General features: G+C 46.2%; 1 long non-coding RNA gene across 19 annotated transcripts; it reads left to right on the plus strand.

Moving 5' to 3' along the window:
- Nucleotides 1-1,667: 1,667 nt before the first annotated feature.
- LOC124703976 lies at nt 1,668-6,606 on the plus strand. 19 transcript variants are annotated; one of them, XR_007003431.1, is made up of 7 exons: nt 1,668-2,638; nt 3,174-3,259; nt 3,364-3,479; nt 3,551-4,226; nt 4,312-4,995; nt 5,257-5,619; nt 5,765-6,606. It is a non-coding gene; the product is annotated as an uncharacterized LOC124703976 (long non-coding RNA). The 19 variants fall into 19 exon arrangements; XR_007003434.1 differs by having other exon boundaries at nt 4,140-4,226; XR_007003422.1 differs by having other exon boundaries at nt 3,174-3,278; nt 3,364-4,226.
- The last annotated feature ends 620 nt before the right edge of the window (nt 6,607-7,226 follow it).

Here is a 7,226-nt window from a genome sequence, read left to right on the forward strand (position 1 = left end):
TCCCCAAAGCAGCACCAATCCAGCTGCCTAAGCAGAGCTAGTGCAACTACACGTGGTACCATCCCATCCAGAATCCAACCCAACCTTCTAAACTCGCAAGTCCAACTTCCAAGAGATCACAGAGTAAATCGACAACCTATCCCTAGCCCCCGCATCTCCTCCACCGGAAGGGTTCGCCGACCTGGCCACATTCGCCCTAAGAGCATGTAGACCCGAAACGAGGAGCGAGAGCTACAGCATATTAGGAGCGTTTGTCCAACTCACCTTCTTCTCTTATGGGAATAGGCGCTGGCAGGGGAGCTCCTCCACGGCGTCACACGGCCTGGCAGTAGAGGCGGCGGATGCGGCCGCCAACAAGAGCAGGCCAAGAAGGACACCCGCCACGAACCCCGTGGTCATGGCCCGGTTCAAGGGATGATTGCAGCATCACCACCTAGTTGCCGTCGTCGTAGCACCACTGTGTCCTTGCTGAGGAACGTCATGGGGCGGCACCGGTAGTTAAAAAGGAAAAAGAATTCAACCTAAGAGAAGAGTCAAATTCAGAACATTTAATATTTTAAATAGCCTTTACAACTTGAACAATTGGAGTAGTGCCAAAAGTATCATCGAAATAGAAAATTTTAAGTAACGTGAGATGAACCAATAACAGAATCGTACCTAGATACCATTGATGTTTGCCTGATGGAGTAGAGAAAACTCAGTGTGTTCAACAATACGCATCAGGGCAGCTGCATCCTGCACGCCACCCAAACTGGCGCTCCACGTGAACAGCTCCACGGTCTCCTTCTTGCTCCCTAGCTTCTTGCCCTCCACTCTGAGAAAGCAAATCTTTGCCACACCCTCGAAGGGGAGGTTGGGAGTGTTTGTCACCTCGAGGAGGTGGCGCCTGATGGGTGGTTCGTGAAGTCGAGGTTGCAGGCCAGGGGGAGAAGCTGATGGTGGAGGGCGACCGCGTGTGGTATGCCGGCGACGGTTAGCAGCCCGGTGCCCTCCCAGCCAAGCGTAGCTCAGCCCGTGGGAAGGAGGAGGAGATCATCCTCTGTCACCCGACAGTGCTGCTACTTCAGGCAAGAGGATGAGGAGGTCTAAGAAGGGGATCTCGTCCATCCCAAGGGTAAGAGCTCGGAGTGAGGGTGATACGTCGCGGTGAAGGAGGGGTGACCCCGACGGGGGCAGGTCGCCGACGCAGGGTGGCGACAAGCACGCGAGAAACGATGGTGGCGGCACGTGCGGGGCGAAGTCATGGGGTCTGCCTCGTTGCGGGGAAAAGGAAGGCTTGATAATAGGAAAGTATCTTGCTAATTACCATGATTGCTTGAGAATAGGCAGGGAATAGGAACTTAAGGCCGACTGCCTGAGATAGGATCGACAGATCGTAATTGATGATACGTCATAATGAACTTCTGCGTGGAAGATATTTTGGGTCTAACTTGATCGGACGAAGCGGAGACATCAAATCAGATTAGAGGGTCCGGATTGTTTTAATGACGACCACCAAAGTACGTTGAGTGTCAAACGACCAACTCCTATTTAATAGTAAAGATATCTACACTACTTAAAAAAAAGGAACATCTTCCTTATTCTGCCAATACGTCAAATCTTTGGTCGTATGCCCGTTCCGCACTGCGTTTTGGTTTTCGTCGCGCTTCTCCCGCAAATGGGCCAAGCCCAACAAACCAGTATCATGATCTCCGCTATGCCTCCTACTACGCACGCGTAGTCAACGCGTGATCGACCTCGCCCTCTCCCTCTAGATCCCAGAGTTTCCCGAGCCTGATCGTCCTCGGCTCCTCGCCCTCTCCCTCTAGATGCCATACTAGGTCTGTTCCTCGCCGGCACCGCCCCATTCCCGGACACATGCCCCATGTCCTCGCCGGCACTGTCGGATTCCCTAGGGACGGCGATTCCTCATCCCCGGCGGCCTCATGAACGGAGTCGAGAAGGCCGGAAGGGCATGGAGGCCGTGGGCAGCGATATCCACAGGATGCTCCACAATCGAGACCCGCACCTTGCGTCAGCGTTGCATAGTAACAGGTACTCTGTATTAGTGATGCATCGATCGGGTACCCAGCCTCCCACGTCATGCTTCAGTCCAACCGATCTTTGAGGGCGTCTCGCGCTTGCAGTATTTAATCACGATTTGATTTGATCGATCGATCGGTTTGGCTGGATTTTGTGGCTGGACATGAGCTAATCCATTAGATTCTCGTGCCGGTAAACGAAGGAAGCTAGCTCTTATCTTTGGTTGCTCCCGTCAGAGAAACAAATAGGGCCGCCAGAGGCCATTATCGCTTGATTTGCATTTGATTTGAAGGACCAACCACAGCCGTAGGTGGCCGTGTCATCCTCAACGGGGTCTGTGGACACTGCGGCGTCTCCGTGGATTCCATGGCCACCGCGTCCATGCGCATCCTCCAGGGTCGTGGGCGACCATGATGTTGCATCCGCCGCCGACCACGATGCTGCGAACCTGGTGGCTATGCTGGAGTATAGGGAGCACCTGGTGCGGGAGAAGTGGATCCAGATCGAGACGGCCTAGATCATCCGCGAACGCCTCCGCTGGTGCTACCGCGTCGAGGGCATGAGACAACCACCACAAGAAGCTGGGGCAAGGACCGCCGCCCGGCCGACCTGCATGGTACTACTCTCTTCCAAATCCTCTAGGCTATGCTCTAATTTCGTCTATCACTGTTTCTACCGACCATGGACCATCCGACCGATCCATGAGGCTAGCATGATGGAGTTCATACCCTTTCAGCCTTCAAGGCTATTATTGGGAAATTTTCAGTACTGAAATATATTTGATCTCACATGCATGCAGTTTAATATTAGATTAAGCTATGTATAACTTATCTCTATATGTGTTGGCTTCCAAGCAATTTCTTACATGAACATTATGTTATCCATGTGTTAGTATTCCTATTTTTTATTAGGACACTGCAGATATATGTAGGCAATTGTTATGATAAGATTAAGCTATGTATAACTTATCTCTATATGCGTTGAGAAAATTAAATACGACCTAAAATTAAATATTAGTGTTTGTGGGCCCCAGCTTGAGCATAAAAGGTTTTAAATGTTAATGAAATGCTAGGAGTTTTACAGCTCAAAGTTGTTGGTTTCCACAATTCCACTTACGTACTTATCAGATGAAGTCTGTCGAGTTTTTGCAGGTTTAGATAAATGGTTTCCCTCCTCATGTTCTAATTGTTCAGTTTGTAGAGAAGTGCATCTACTAGCTACTTCTTGGATGTTGTGGGTAAAATGAAGTATTGCAGGTTAGTTTTCAGTTATCTCTGGACATGTTGCCATTTTGTTGACATACTTCCATAATTTAGACTAATTATATTATCTTTTCACCAGAAGACAATTGGTTATTAGGTGAGCACGCTGTACCTCAACACCTCCAAACCAACGAGCAAACCAGAAGCGTCGCCAGCTCCTACACGAGGACCATGAAGTCTGCAAGCCCATCCCAGGTTATATTATCATTTGGTTCAGTGTTCATTGTAGTCCGACAGATAAATTAAATTGACTTGGGTATGGTCAGTTACAAAAGGTGAACAGATGAGCATGCCACTTGCAGGTGTGTACAGATTCTTTATTGTAGATGGCAAAGTAATTTGGCATGAATAATTCAATGATGTTTCAAAGTAATCTGATGTTCACCGAGTAGACATAATTGGTTAGCATGGTTTCTTTCTTTTTGATAGTTTCAGATTAGGAGTAAATTAGTTCAAATACAACTCAGGTTCTCCAATCCTCTACAAATAGTTTAGCACCAACAAAATCGGAGAAGCCCACCCTTCAAACTAGCTACAGATTCCAATTAAGTTCTAACCACCCAAGTACTTGTGTAATTTGTATCATGATCACAAACAAAGCGTCATTGACATGGGACCTTCCCTTTATTGTCAGGCTATAGCTTGAGTGTTATTAGAAGCTTTGGTGTATTGCACCATTTCAATTTAGTTCAATATGACCTGACACTATAGCATATCCTTATGATGAGCTACAACATATGTGTAATCAAGGTTATCGATATTAAAAGCAGTTGCTTTTTAACAGACAACATAAGCCAGAGATCATTTTGGAACATCGCGCGCGATTTGACCAATCTGAATCATGCCCATGATCAGGTGGAACCTCCGGCATCACCGAAATCGTTTGCGCCCGGGAGGGGTGAAGAGGCTTGGCGGAGGACGCCTTGACGCTGGCAAATAATGGTGCGGCATTCGTCTCCTTTGGGATCCTAGAGTTATATATATATATGATGAACCTGGGATCGAGTTCTTTGATTTGTTGGTGCAGATCAAGGAGTGCATAAGCTGCCTACGCTGCAGCGGTAAGGAGACGTCGTAGCAACAACACACAGTAGTGCTCACAAGTGAGGGGATTCCCATTGGTTTGCATCTTGCAGCATTTTTGAGATTTATTTAGGGCAAATTTCCGTTGTAGTGTGGCCTGTTTGAGAGTTTATATTGCTACTTTGTCATGTAGACCCTTTTATTCACGATCTGAATCCGACAGGAATAGTAGAATTGAAGGTTTGTGAGGATGTGTCTAACCTGATATCCCACATGATTTCTTTGCACCATATGCATTTTCCAAGAGGTGCTGATCAATAAGAATTATCTATGGATTAGCGTGCATAGTAGTAACTCATACACGCAATTCCTATGGATTACAGTGGAGTCAAAAGATGCATGCAAGAGCATTATATCTGCCCCATTATATTAGAAGATAAATAAATACACTACAAGAATATAAAACCTGATCATTGCTACAGTTTTCCTTCTGTTTGTTTCAAATTATATTTCTTTTCTTGGGTGCACACACTGCTCATTATATTAAAAAATATGTTCGTTTGCAAAAAGAATCCTAGAACCCATCAAGAGTCTGTGAGTAATATTTATTGTACTTCTGCAGAATACTTCTATTTGAGGTTTGATGCCCTCATGGTGCTATGACTATAAGATATTTGAACAAAAAGAGGTGAATTTTGAGTTTTTACCATGCAAGTTAATTATAGGTTTTTGTTAGCCTTAGCGGTGCTCTTCTTGGGGCCTATTGCATTATGGATTATGAGTTCTCTTGAGTGAGTAGGTACCATTGCATCAATGCTGATAAGCGGTGGATGATCCAATCTATTCTTTTCCTCTTCTGTATTTGCTTAAATTATATTTCCTGTTTTATGTGTCCTCAAATGAATACTATGCACCAATTATAAACTAGCCCCCCCTTGTGGAATTACAGGAAGGGGAGGGAGGGCGGTGCCGGCGAGCAGGAAAAGCGATCGACCCTATGCGATGGAGGAAGGTAGAGGGCGAAGAAGCGTCACTGTGGGTGGAAGGGTGGTGCACTGCAGAAGTTCTCTCAGGGGATAGCCTGGGAGGTCTGTCCTCACAAAAGGACACATGTTTATTTGTGTTGCTCGTTGGTTCACAACCTGTCAAATATGACATGCATATATATACTCAGAAACCATGCCTTTTGTATGTTCTCAGTTGTTCTTCTGCCCTGAATATATAAAGGTGACCAAGAAGTGCTCTGTTCAAGCTATGAATGAGGTTCCAGTGGCCAATGCCAGAATTCAAATTTTGGGAACACCACCACAAGGTATGTCCTTGAATACATAGATATTTACCACCAAAAGAAATGAAGACTAAATTTTATTTCGGTTGAACATTTAGCAATGCAAATCTTTTTGATCTTCAACCAACTAAGTTGTGAATGTGTTAATTTTGTGTGGTTGCTTCACCAGGACTCCTAATGCTTCAAAAAAATTAAGCGGCAAGCTCCAGCGGTGATTATGGCTGGTGCTAGGCGCGGGGATGGTAGAGGCCCAGTCGGAGGGAGAAACGGGGTGCTATAGCTCAACATGCTCAGCAGGAAGGCAGAGGGAGGGTCCGGGAAAGCTGGAGAGGGCGTAAGAAAGACAACGCGGTCATTGGTGGCGGCGGCCGGACTGAGGCATGGTTGTGGTGGTGCTTGAGGGTGGGCGGCTCCTCGGGAAGGAGATGGTTGATTATAACGGAGCGGAAGGGGTACTGCGCCAAGTCAGGGACGGGCTGAAGAAAAACACCAAGGCGCCTATTAAGAGCAACTTGTCGCAATTCCTGGTGTAGCTGGTGATTGAGGGTGTGGTTGAACATCAGTGGCGTGGGACTCCACCTGGCCCCACCTCCTGTGTTAAAATGATGGATTACAAGACTGATCTACTCCATCCGTTCCAGTTCATAGGGCTTGCGCGTATCTCTTGGTTGTCAATTTGGCCAACATAATATCATTTATATAATATAAAAATTATATAATTAAAGTGGAACATCTAAGCTTTCTAATGATATATATTTTGTAATACATATGTTGCATTATCATCGTCAAATTTACGACCTAGGGACACGCGTAAGCCCTGTGAACTGGGACGGATGGAGTAATATGCTTTGGTTATTCTTTTTTTGTGGGTTAGTTCAACCCAGAGTTATGTGAGATTGAAAGGAAAAGAAAATTGTGACGGAGAAGAAATCCGACATGTATCATTTTACGTCCATATTTTGGAGCTCGTACAATGTTGCATTATATCTAAATCCTTGCATACGTATACCATGTTAGGAGTTTGTAATAATGAGTTGATGGCTCAAGTGTATTGCTATGCTTAAATAAAGAAATAGAGGAAATAAAGGAAACATAGTTCCCTTTTGTTACATATTCACAACTGAAAGGCCGGATGCAGCAGCCAAGGCCTCCCTACTCCACCTCTTCTACCTCGTGTCCCTCCTCTTTTGCTGCCGGTTCGTACTCATCGTCCAGGAGGGGGGGGGGGGCGAGACGTCTCAACATCGACGGTGTTGGACTCCAGCATGTGAACAAACAGACTACCGATGCGAATCAACGGAGGTTTTAATAACGAAAATCGCGAGCATAAAAAACAAGGCTGGGGGACAAAACTGCGTACATAGATTCATCAGGCGCGGCGGCCACCGTCAAAGAGGGTAACATCCCGGGTGGGGATTTAGAGGAATCGCACGCCAGAGGGTGGTTGCCTTCCGCTTCTGCTTTGCCGCGGTGGTGGGCCCTCCTGCCTTCGATTTCTACCGCACCAGGACAACCGCCTTGGCCGTTCATGGTTTTAAGTTGATGCATTATGTTTGTTTGCCTAAAAGTGAATCTCAAAATGTTAATATTTCACTAATTTTGAAATAATAGAAAAGAAAAAAGGCCGCTAG

This window comes from Lolium rigidum, chromosome 3, assembly GCF_022539505.1.
Source record: "Lolium rigidum isolate FL_2022 chromosome 3, APGP_CSIRO_Lrig_0.1, whole genome shotgun sequence".
Classification (NCBI taxonomy): Eukaryota; Viridiplantae; Streptophyta; class Magnoliopsida; order Poales; family Poaceae; genus Lolium; species Lolium rigidum.